The 13,220-nt window shown below is 35.4% G+C and overlaps 1 long non-coding RNA gene across 2 annotated transcripts in view; it reads right to left on the bottom strand.

The window, feature by feature from the left end:
• Positions 1–2,899: 2,899 nt before the first annotated feature.
• Positions 2,900–13,220, bottom strand: part of LOC140640945 (uncharacterized) — a 42,622-nt gene continuing 32,301 nt past the window's right edge. For both annotated transcript variants that reach the window (XR_012037541.1, XR_012037542.1), the window contains 4 exons: positions 12,243–12,301; positions 11,860–11,893; positions 3,817–3,940; positions 2,900–3,215 (listed from right to left, as the gene is read on the bottom strand). This is a non-coding gene — a long non-coding RNA (uncharacterized lncRNA). The remainder of the gene's footprint in view (positions 3,216–3,816; positions 3,941–11,859; positions 11,894–12,242; positions 12,302–13,220) is intronic.

Below are 13,220 nucleotides of genomic sequence, written 5' to 3'. Positions count from 1 at the left end.
GGTGTTAACTCAGTAGTTTGTTCTGTACATACTAGTGCATTAAATATATTTTATATCTTTATAGCTATATCTTTATTTCTGTATGTTTGTATTTATGTCCCATATTTGAACATTTCCTAAGATACCATTTTTAAGAGATGTACATCAATAACAGCACAGGTAAAATACATACATACATGAATAAATGAATATTAGACCCAGTTTTAAAATATGTTCCTTTTAGCATCCTTTAAAATGCACTTTTTAAATGTACATCTTAGGAAAATGGTATATGATACAACATTATACTTCCCCATCCCATCTCCGGAACAATTGATTTCTGAAACAGTGGTAGAAGCAACTAGAAATCTATTAAAAAAAAAAAAAAAAAAAAAGAGAGTCTGAGGTCAAGTGACTTGATCTTTACAAAGGAACAATTTCTTCTCTCATCAGTTATTGATAACTCAAGACTGACAATAACCTTTTATCAACAATTTGAGGAAATGATATTAACAAGATGGTGGAACAAGAGGTTTCAGCCCTCATCACCACAAAGAAACACCGATTTTCGCAACCTCCTACAGACAAGAATACCTTCTCCAATAAACAGAATTGAAAAAACTGGATATCCATGGGCAAAACAATAAAATTGGACCTTTATATATAAAACCAACTCAAATTTGGGGCACCTGGGTGATTCAAGTCATTTTAAGCATATGCCTCCAGCTCAGGTCATGATTCCTGGGTCCTGGGACTGAGCTCTCTGCTCAGCAGAGATTCTGCTTCTCCATCTCCCTCCACTCCTCCCTGCACTTGTGCTTCTGCTCTTTATCAAATGAGGATAAAATATTTTAAAAAAACTCAACCTAAAGTCTTAAGTATAGGAACCAAAATTATAAAACCCATAGAATAAAAGAGAGGGGAAAAGCTCCTTGGCATTGGTCTTGGTGATATTTTGGATAAGAGACTAAAAATATAGGCAACAAAAGCATAGATTACAAACAAGTGGGATTACATCAAACTAAAAAGCTTCTGCACAAAGGAATTCATGAACAAAATGGAAAAGCAACCTACACATGGTAGAAAATGTTTATACGTTCAACCAATTTACTTATATGGCAAACCATTTATTAAATAAGGGATTAATATATAAATAATATAAAGAACTCAAATCAAGAGCAAAACAAACAAAAAACCCTCACACACACGAATAACCTGACTGAAAAAAAGCAAAGAACTTGGACATTTTTCCAAAGAGCCAACATGTATATGAAAAGGTTTTCAACATCAGTAACCATGAAAAATGCAAATCAAAACCACAATGAGATCTTTCACTCACATTAGGATGTCTATTATTAAAATTTTTTAAAAATCTCAAAGAGAAGAAGAAAACCCTGACATACATTAACAGGAATATCAATTGCTACAGCCATTACAGAAAACTATATGAAAGTTCCAAAAGCATTAAAAATAAAACCACCCTATGGTCTAGCAATTCCACTTCTGAGTACTCATCCAAAAGAACTAAGTACCTCAAAGAGATATCTACACTCTCATGTTTATCACAGCATTATTCACAATAGCCTGTATATGCAAACAATCTAAATGTCCATCATTGGATGAATGGATAAAGAAAATGTGGTATACACCTGCAATGGAATATTATTCGGCCTTTAAAAACAAGAAAATCTTGCCATTTGTAGCAACATGGAAGGGCCTGGAGATCATTATGCTAAGTGAAATAAACTAGACACAGGTAGACAAATACTCCATAATCTCACTTACGTATGGAATCTAAATAGTTAAACTCACAAAAGCAGAAAGTAGAATAGTGGTTGCCATGGTCCAGGGAGAGGAAAAGAGTACCTAGATTCAGTCATCTAAAATAAAGAAGTTCTGGTGATAGATTATATAGCATCATGTCTATAGTTAACAATACCGCATCACATATTTAAAATTTGCTAAGAGGGTAGATGTTAAGTGTTCTTACATACAAAAATAATAGTAATAAAAGAGGCAGGAGGAAACTTTGGGAGGTGATAGACAGACTTGCAGCCTTGATAATGATGATGGTTTCACAGGTTTATACTTACCCCAAACTCATCGAATTTATACATTAAATATGTAACACTTTTTATATGGTCATCTACCTCAATAAAATCGTTTAAAACAAAAAATGAAAACAGGTTAGCATGGCTATATCTATCTATCTATCTATCTATCTATCTATCCACACACACACACACACACACTTCAATTTGATAGAATTATAAGGTTTGGAGACCAATATTATGTGCAGCTCAGGGTTGATTTCCTGACTTTGCTTTTGCACAGAATTGACAACTAATGAGTAGTTGTCCTCACTACTATTTTACAGATTAAGTTAGAGGCTGGAGGGAAAAAAAAATAATCTCAGGAGCAAAGTTTTACTTGATGCTACCAATAATATTTTCTGATGCTTCTTTTCAGGGGAAAAGGGAGAAGTTATACATATTCTCCATTTATCTGATGTGGCTGTGCTTTCACTATGTTTCAAGCTATTTCCTCCAACATATTTCCTTGGTGCTGTCTTGATCTAACAAGATAACACAGAGGGTATTTTAACCATTGATATGGACCTAGTAGGGTGCCTCCTTTATATAATTACTTTTAGGTTGCTCAGAGGGCTTCCATCTTTGACACTTTATTTTATCCCGGCAACGTTTTTGTGGTATTCCAGCTAGAATGAAATTCCAAAACCAAGAAGCCCAAACATTTCCATTTTTAGAAGAAGCATCTACGACCAGCTCAGTGACTTTCACAGGGCTAAATCCAACAAATTCCTGGGACCAGAGTGCTCTCACCAACTCAAGGTCTATTTTTGTGACACCATATCATTAGAGAATTTAACTGCAGGCAACAAAAACCAATTCTGGCTACCTTCAACAAACAAAAGGAATTTATTGGAGGAATATGGCATAGCTGAGAAAAACAAAGGAAAAGCCAAAGAACAAGGTCAATAAAGGGAAGGAACAAAAGTAGTGCCAGTGATTGGGAAACAGGAACTAGTAACAGTATCTCTCAGCTACTTTCCTGGTGATGGAAGCACCAGTATCAGTTCTGGTCATTGTGTCTATCTAAAGTATGTATTTCCAGGGATTTATTTCTTGAAATTGCTTAAAAGAGGGAAAAAAAGGTGGGGCACATTTTTCTGACAACTGGCATCAAAACTGCATCTCACAGTAAAGATGTTAGACCTAAAAGGGAAAACAAAACAAAAATTAAAAAAATAAACCAGGTGCTGATACAAGAAGGAAAAAATGTATGCTGATTAAGTTAAAATAACACTTGCCCAAAGCAAAATTAACAGGTAATCCTACACTATCCCCATAGAGTATTCAAAGTTAACAAGGTTAAGAGGGAAAAGAGTTAGGAAATTAGAAAAATCACTGGGAATAAAACAGTAATGACAATTGTCATTATGATGCACTTTCCAGCATACGATCAGTTTCAATATATACTAATAATGCTTGGCACAAGCTGTGAGTACAATTCAGATTCTTAGCATCAGAACTAGAATAATGGGGGGGGAATATCATTAATCCAGGGAAGTCTACATTAGTGAATTGTCTATTTTAGAATATTTATGTTATTGTTAAATACACACATTTGATTCAGATCATAATTAATAAAAGTCTAAATTTTTCCTGTGATATTTAAACAAGGCCCAGAAATGTTTTATAGTATTAACAAGTAATACACTGCTAAAAAAAAACAATCTTTCAAAACCAGTTAAAACATTGAAACATCCCAAGTACGACTTAAACACTTTATGTGTCTTAACCCACTACTACTTACAATTCTATGACGTAGGCTTCATTAGTATCACCATTTAATGGATGGAGTTACAACATCCAGAAGTAGGTATCATCATCATCATCATCATTGTTTCAGACAAGAAAATTAAGATCACAACCAATAACTGGAAAAGTACAAATAATGATCTGGTAATGATTTTCAATTTAACAAATGTTTAAAATGCCTGTGTTTTTTCCGTCTCAAAATACTTTAGAAATCTTATTAACACTGTTATTCAGCTTAGCAATCTATTTCTTTGGGTGACAAGAGTAAGTAAACATCAGACAATCTCTTTGGAAATTGTCCCAAATCAAGAATCAGCAAGGTCAGAGGTAATGTATTGCTGCATTTGCAACCACCACCTAAACCACAGCACCAGAACAGATATAAAAAACAGTTCACATTTATTATAAAAAAATAAAATACAATAAAATAAAATGGGAAAAAACAGTTCACAGAGAGAAATACTGTCATCTAATGTCATAAAACAGTGCAAAGAAGGAATATTCTTGTCAAAGTTTTGTGGGGGGTTTTCCAGTTAATATAACAGTATATCTTTAAATACCACTGAGTCATCTCTTTAGAAGGGGGTTTCATCTGAGTCATCATAGCTAACAAATCACAAATCCTTAAAATTTAGAACCAAGTCTAAGGGCAATTGTGTGCCCTCCTGAAAACTTGGGTGCAAGCGAGGCTAAGAAAGCAGCTGTGAACTGTCATTTATTGGAGCTGATAGTGTTTGAATTAGGAGAAAAATCATATTCTTTGGCAAAAGTTCAGGAAATAAATTGTACAGAATGCCTTTGCATAATATCTAGTTTTTGAAGTGACAGTGAAAGTTGTAGAACTTAATGACCCTCAAGTTAGGTTTCTTAGAATAGTGCCCTCTTTGTAGGATCTTCATGGCTAATAGTTGTGGGCTTCAATCTGTTAGCCAGTGAATAAAGCACTGAATACCAATTATTTACCACGATACTGGTGCTACTAGCAATGCAAAGGACATGATTGTTTTCTACAGATGGATCATGTCTCCCATCAAAAGTTTTCAAGTATATAATTGGGTATGCTGGATTTCATTTAATGTAACTCTTAAATGTCCAGCCTTTCCTTGAGAAATACCCATACCCGATCTCACACACAGTATATTAAGGGACAGATAGAGGACACTAATAAATAATACAGAATATTTGTTTGGAAAGTTATTTTTTACCTCCAACAATCAGTCCCTGCTTTATCATTAAAGCAATGAGGATCATTAATTCAATAACATTGTAACATAGGATGTTCTTCTGGCAATTTTAGCCAACTTGAAAATAAAGAATGATTTTACTGCCAATGGGTACTTTTCCTTTTAATTGTAAATATTTCAAAATAAGTCATGTAGTTTGTCTGAGTGCCAAAAGCCTACAGACCTTGTGTTTTCTTTTCTTCTGTTATTTCATTTTTGCCTTTAAACCCTCACTGTGCTCCTGACATATAGTGCATTTCAAAAAGTGTTGATAAATGAAGATAGGAATATGAGGACACAAGAATGCATAGGTAAACACTCCAAACTTGTTATGCTCACACAAGGATCCAGTTCAGAGACAGGATGGTTGTTTTTCAACTCTCACTCCCATTTCAGGTAAATCTATTCCTCAGTAAGAGACTATTGAATAGTTAGAAGCTTCCCAATTTACTGGAATGCTCTATTATAGTGGCTGAATATTCTTATCTTATCCTTTTACCATCAAAATGTATAATAGGAAATATCACATTAACTTAGACATAAGTAAGCTCATGTAATAATCAGTGGAGACCACATCAATCTTTCCTTTTTTGCCTATACTTAACAATTAGAGAATTCAGATATATAAATTAGGGGTTCCCAAAAGGTGTTCCCTGGGCCCCAAGGAGACTGCCTCAGCAAGTCAGGAAAAAACTGAATATATGGTATCTGAGCTTCTCACAATTACCATCCCTCTCCACCAAATTTCAGCCAAAAAAAAGTAACTGTCTTTCATATCTTATATATAACAATCTAAATAATGTTTGGAACAAAAAAAGGGATACTAAAAATTGGCAATAACTTATCTAAAGGAGTTCTATTTCCTTAGTAGCAAAGTTGAACAGTCATTTATTACAGTGTTGTGGCCACTTAAAAAATTTTGGACACCTTTCTGGAAAATGCCTTTAGATAAGATGGTCCAAACTTTTTAGTCTCCTCTGATGGAAAATATTCAACTCTTGAAAGTGGACAGTCTTATAAAACAATTTATTCAGACTCATTATGATGTTCAAGGCAGGAGGTTAAGCTGAATAATTAATATGTTTTATCAAATGTGACAATAAAACAATGTGATGTTCTATTTTTATATGGATGATGCCAAGGAAATGTTGGAAGATGGAAAGGATATATCATTTGATGTTGCTTGTATATTTATGCAGATACAAATCTTGAACAGGAGTGTTTAATTATGTTTATATACCAAAATATTCTAAGTCTTTGTTTTTTAACATAGGTGAGAGAGAGAGAGAGTTGGGAGGTGGGAAGAGGGGGAAGAGGGACATTCCTATTTCCTTCTCAAGAACTAGAAAGAATTTAGCATATGTTCATTAGTGAAATACACAGTGAGGAAAACTAATTCTATTTTTCCTTGAATGGTCCTAAAAACCCACTGTATCTTGCCAGCGGAATCTTAATTTCACTGTACATGGTCAAGACCATAACTAATGACCCTCAGATATAAAAACAAAGTGAATAAGAAGATTTGCTATGTGCATTTGCTGCCAATCCCACAGGAATTTAACAAATGAAAAGCAATTTTTAATAACAGAAAAGTTAGATATGCTAAGGCAGTATTTTAATTATTAATCTGGGCTTTTTAATAATGTGTATTATTGGTAGCTCCCATTTTTTGAACCCCTACTCAATGCCATGCAGTGAGCTTCACATACATTGTCCCACTCAATCCCTACCACAAACCTTCCCTACAATTACATGGATTCTAACTAATAGAGACTCTTTAAGTGAACCTACTTTGATTCTTCCTTCATTCAGGTCTTTGTTCTAATCTCGCCTTCCTAGCCTGACATTCTCTTTCCTGTAAATGTTTTCATTCACAGTACTCATCCTTCCCGAAAAGATTATACATAGGTTTCTTGGTTTCTCCATTCACAGACGATAAGCATTGCATTTTTTTCTCTATTTTGTTTACTACTGAATTTCTAGTGTAGTTAATATAACAGTTTAACAGTTTGGAGCCCATAATAACTCTTTGACAAATATTTGTTAAGTTGATAAGTGGAGGGGCATCCCTGGGTGGCTCAGCGGTTTGGCGCCTGCCTTTGGCCCACGGCGCAATCCTGGAGTCCCAGGATCGAGTCCCACGTCGGGCTCCTGGCATGGAGCCTGCTTCTCTCTCCTCCTGTGTCTCTGCCTCTCTCTCTCTCTCTCTTTCTATGTCTATCATAAGTAAATAAATATTTTAAAAAATTGTTTTAAAAAAAATTGGTAAGTGGACATAGATTCCTTTCCCCTTCAAAATCTTAGATGTTTTTACTGTATCATACTTCTTCACAATTTCACAGATATTATTTCTAAAAACGGCAAATTCATTTCTGCATATTACCCTGAAATTCTTATTCCCCAATCATTGCCCACCCTGTTAATACTACAAGGTAGGAAAGCTAGCTCTCCACCTGGAGGGCAAGATCACCACCAGGCAGCAGAAATGCCCTGCTGGTGTAGAGAACCAGAACAAGGATTGCAGAAGCCAGCTGCTCCCTGAGTTCTCCTCAGGGTTCATAGGACTGAGAAACTACCAAGGGAAGTTGCCACATGATAAGAGCAGCACCTGACTACAAAGTTTGGAAAGCACACTCCTAATAGGTGAAAAAGGGGAATGGTAAGCACCAGTCTCAAGCTCACCAGTATCATAATTCTAACCCACCCAACAGATGGCAGACCAGGCCATCTGTTGTTTCCTTTCTAAGAAATAATTTTTCTCTGTAAGCAAATCTTTGAGAGACATTAAAGACATGAAAACTACTTTAGAAGACTACAGAGAAAAACTTTTAAAGGAGGAAAATGAATTCAAAGGAAGAGACAGTACAGAAATTTAAAACAAATTGAAAAAATAAGTAAAATATACTTAAAACAGAAAAGGGAACATATTTGCAACATGTAGCAAGATAATTAGACATTTCCAAAATGGAAATGTTGGAAAAGCAAGATATGATTTTTGAAATAAATAATCCAATGGAGTAGCAAAATGAATATATTCAAAATTACATTACTTAACTGGAATATTGGGTCAGGGAACTCTCCCCGAAGACATGAGAAAAAGGGGGGGCGGCAAGAATGTTGGAGAACAGAAATAGCTGTGTCAAAATCCATTTAGTTGGAAAGCCAAAAGAGAAAATAAATAGTGCAGGCAGGGGATAAAATATCTGATAAAATTATAACCAAAACTTATTCCAAAACTAAAAAAGTCTTTATATTAGGCTTCAATTTGATAGTGTCCTGTGGCAGAGAGGATTTTGTTTGTACCAAACTGTTTTGCTGACCTCCTGGGCACAAAGAAGAGTATACTTTCTTAAACTTCCCCTTGTATAATTTATTGATAAATTTTCAGTATAAAAATTCTCAGAGTTGTACCATTCAAGTATCATCTTTGAAAGATATCTTAAAAGACAGATTCCTGCAAGAAGAAAAATGAATGGAAAATATTATATTGAAAATAAGAACTTACAGTGTAACTAAATAAGGAATGACATTACAACCCTTATCATATCAACACAGGACCAAAGAGTTCCTTTGGATCAGACAATACTGATCGAGAAAAATATGTAGTATGGGTCTTAAATATAATACATAACTTTTGGGCCAAGAGAAATTTGTATAGGTAATGGTAGGAAACTCTAAAAACAAGAAACACGATAAATCAAAATCATCAAAAAATCATAGAAATAAGTCCTAACATAAGTGAGATTACAGTAAATAAAACAGGCTAAATACATTTAACAGAAGATGGGGATTCTCAGTGGGAGTTTTTAAAAATATACATAAATCAAGCCATGAAAAGACATAGAGGAAAGTTAAATGAATATTACTAAGCAAAGGAAGTCAATCGGAAAAGGCTACATACCGTATGAGTCCAACTATTGGCATTCTAGAAAAGGCAAAACTATGGGGAGACTAAGAGGCCAGTAATTCACAGGGGCTATATTAGCAAGGGGAATGAACAGGCAAAGCAGAGGATTTTCAGGGCAGCAAAAATACTCTGTATGATACTATAATAGTGGATATAGGTCATTATACATATATCCAAACCTGTAGAATACACAAAACCAAGATCAAACCCTAAAGTAAACAATGAGGGATCATGATGTGTACCCTTATGTTGAGTATACGGATGATGGGGAAGGCTATGAATGTGGAGGGGCAATGAGGTGTACAGGAAACCTCTGTATCTTCTCTCAATTTTACTGTGAAACTAAAACTACTCTTAAAATACATACGCATACATGATGCTGTCCAAAAGTGGCACATTTCTAAAAGGGCAGGGGCTTGGAACTATTGGGGGGGGAAGGCTTAAAAGAATGTATACATATATTGTAGTGTGCATTAGAATTTATATATGAAAGAGAGGGATATACATTCTTTTAAGCCAAATATGAACTAAAAGTTGAATATTCATTTTAACTTAGCCAAAATATAAATTTTAGCTGAAAGCAAAATCTTCCCTTTATTCTACTAGTATTTATTTAATGCTAGTATTATTTTTAATTTTAATTCCAGTATAGTTAACATACAAGGTTGTATTAGTTTCAAATATACAATATAGCAATTCAACAATCCTATACAGTATCCAGGGCTCTTCATAAGGCCAGATGTTGGTTGGTTGGTTATTTTGAGAGAGAGAAAGAAGGAGGAGGGACAAAAAGAAAGAGGGAGAGAGAGACTCATAAGTAGGCTCAGGCCCAGTGCAGAGCCTGATGTGGCCTTGATCTCACAACCCTGACATCATGACCTGAGCCCAAATCAAGGGTCAGATGCCAGGAATGCCTGGGTGGCTCAGTGGTTGAGCATCTTCATTCGGCTCAGGTCATGATCCCGGGGTACTGGGATCGAGTTCTGCATCAGGCTCCCTGCAGGAAGCCTGCTTCTCCCTCCACCCCTCTGCCTCCACACCTCATGAATAAATAAAATCTTTACAAAAGAGTCAGATGCCTAACAGACTGAGCCACCCAGGCACTCCAGACACTGTTTTAAACAATGGGCATATAGCAATGATCAAAACTGACCTACGCCCTCCTACAGTTATATTCTAAAAGGATACAAAGAAAAGCATGCCCTATAAAAGAAAACATGTAAGATATCATATGGTAAGGAGTACTTTTACAAAAAGTAAACCAGAATTCCAGGAATTAAAAAGCAAAGTGGCAGGACCCAGAAGAAGAGAGGTAAATAAACATGAAGCTATCCAAGACAACATGATTCCAGACAGGAAATAGTAATTACAAAGATCCTGAGATGGAAAAATGACTAGCATTTAATAACATAAAAAGGCCAGTGTGTCTGTAATGCAACTGGCAAGTACAGATGGGTAGATAAGATTAAAACAATCATACTTTATTGCAAGGATTTTTGTTTTAACTGTGAATGAGATGAAAAAACACACAAATTTTAAGCCAGATATTTTGAAAGGTTACTCTGTCAAAGAAGATGGCGATTAAGAAGCTATTGCAATGACAAGCAAAGACGGTGGCAGATTGGAACAGAGGGATAGTGGTTGAATGTAAGGAAGGTATCTGGATTCTGGATATATGCTGATTATAAAGGAAAAAAAAATGATGGATAGGTGGTAAGGTATGAGAGAATGCTGTAGGTCAGTAAAATTTTCAAGATTTTTTGCATGTTTAGTGATATGTGGAAAAACTGGTAGAGGAATAGGTCTTTTTGGAGGGAGAGCATAGTGATCCAAAGTTCACTCTTGGACAATCAAGATACTCATTGGAACCCTGCCTGTATACTTGGAAGGCATCAGAACATAGTGTCTCATCCAAATTGAGGATTTTAAAAATCAAGAGAGCGATTGTAGACTAAAAAGAGAAGATATTCAAATATTGAGCCTTTTGACACACCAATCTTTACAATTGAGGGAGATGCTAAGGAGGTAGTTAAGAAAACAGAAGAACTGGCTGGTGAAGAAGTGATTTATGGCTAACAACAATTATATAAAGCAATATTCAATCTCACTAAAAAGACATGTAAATTAAGGTAATGTGGTATTTTACAACCTTAAATAAGTAAAATAAGAGTATATCAAATAGTATGTTAGTGAATACTTGTGAAATCTTATCAGTGGGATTCAAATATGTGCAGTTATTTTGGAGTATAACCTATTCATACTCAGTAAAAATAGAGTATTACTATGCTATCAAAGTATATATACTTTGATATAATATTTAATATATATATATATATATATGTCTACCTGCCACCCTCCAGGCTGAGGGCATCTTGTGCCCCACAGGAAGGGGGCCACCTGGCAGCCCAGCCACAACCTCGCCCCACCCTTGGCCTCCTGGACCCCACTTGGAGGATTTGCGAGACTGGGTGTTCCTTGAGCCTCCACCCCAACTCCAGGGAGTGGTTGTGGGGAGGCAGGGAGGGACTAGCAGCATAGGCTCTGCGAACTCTGCCCCGAGGTGAGGCAGTCTGGTCCCTGCCAAGGTCTGGAGAGCAGCACAGGGAGCCGGCTCTTTTGCTTTGCCTTTAGTATTTCCTTGTTGGAAGAGTCAGATTGGCAATAAAACGAACTTGGACTGTTAAAAAAAAAAGGGGGGGGGGACGCCTGCGTGGCCCAGCAGTTTAGCACCTGCCTTCTGCCCAGGACGTGATCCTGGAGTCCCGGGATCAAGCCCCACATCCGGCTCCCTGCCTGGAGCCTGCTTCTCCCCCTGCCTGTGTCTCTACCTGTCTCTGTGTCTCTCGTGATTAAATATATACAATCTTTTAAAAATATATATAATATAATATAATATAATATAATATACCTGTTATATAGCAATCCAGGATTTGGGTTACATACTGGAGAAACAGAGATGCACAAGGAGGAAGGAAATAACATAAGGATATTAATAAATAATATATGCTATATTCATAAAAGAGGAAAAAGAATGAACTAGATCTACATAATGGTAACTAAAGTTTTAGGAACATCTTTTTTCAGAGAATTAGGTTCAGAGGACATCATTATTATGAAGATTAAATACAACAGTTTCATCCATATTTTCCAGATATACATATATGGAATAGAAAAGAAAAGAACACACATTAGATAAATGAGGGATAAGATATATAGAAGGAAGGCAAGGGAAATGGCTTGGTGAAAAATTCTGAGAGGAAATAATGATAAAATTGTATAAAGTGTTCTTACCTAAACTCATTATGATTTTGTCCCTTGAAATAATCATCCTAAATCTCTTGATCCATTTCCTGAGTAAAAGAAATAAAATTTTTAGTAGTATGCAACATTTACTGTGGTTTAAATATAAAGTTTTTCGTTGAAGGAATTTTTTTTTAAAAGATTTTATTTATTTATTCATGAGAGACACAGAGAGGCAGAGACACAGGCAGAGAGAGAAGCAGGCTCCATGCAGGGAGCCCGATGTAGGACTTGATCCTGGGACTCCGGAATCACGCCAAGTCAAAGGCAGACACTCAACCACTGAGCCACCCAGACATCCCTGAAAGAATTTTTTTAAATAGAAAGTGAAATTCTCTCTCAGTATCCTAATCATTTCATAATTAAATGGTAATAAATAGAAAATACACAATATCTTGAAGTGTGATACTTAAAATTTCCCAATCTTTTCTATGTCAAAAACCTTAAATAATTGGGATATCCAAAGAGCAAAATCACTGAAATCACTGAAAAGAGTGTTTTTTTGTGATACACATTTCCAGATATCTGAAAGATAACTTTTTATATAAAAGTTTTCTATTTTAACAATAACAGTCATTGAAAAATGCCTAATACCTACTATATTATTCTCTGCTTTCTTAAACAGAGGTCAGTGTATGGAACTTAAAATCCATTATCAATTCGTGTACTGATAACCAGTAAGTTAGTTAATAGGTCTATTTGCTACTACTCAGTAGGATTATTCCTCTGTTACAGATTTGATTATTATCTTCTATGATGATCACTATGGCCATGATCATTCTTATTATCATTTTTATTAGTGACCAGACACTTATCTTCTACTTTTCTTCTTTCTTCAGTTCTCTTTGAACTCTAGGCCCTGTCTTTTGTTTCAAATAAATCTGATTTCCATTTGGCCAGTAAACCAAACGATCAGATTCTCCTCGGAGTGGCCACCAGGTTTGAGTCTTCTCAGGAGAAGTGACTATT

This window comes from Canis lupus, chromosome 10, assembly GCF_048164855.1.
Source record: "Canis lupus baileyi chromosome 10, mCanLup2.hap1, whole genome shotgun sequence".
Classification (NCBI taxonomy): domain Eukaryota; kingdom Metazoa; phylum Chordata; class Mammalia; order Carnivora; family Canidae; genus Canis; species Canis lupus.
The sequence above is the reverse complement of the archived record's forward strand: the minus strand, read 5'-3'. Positions and strand labels throughout refer to the sequence as shown.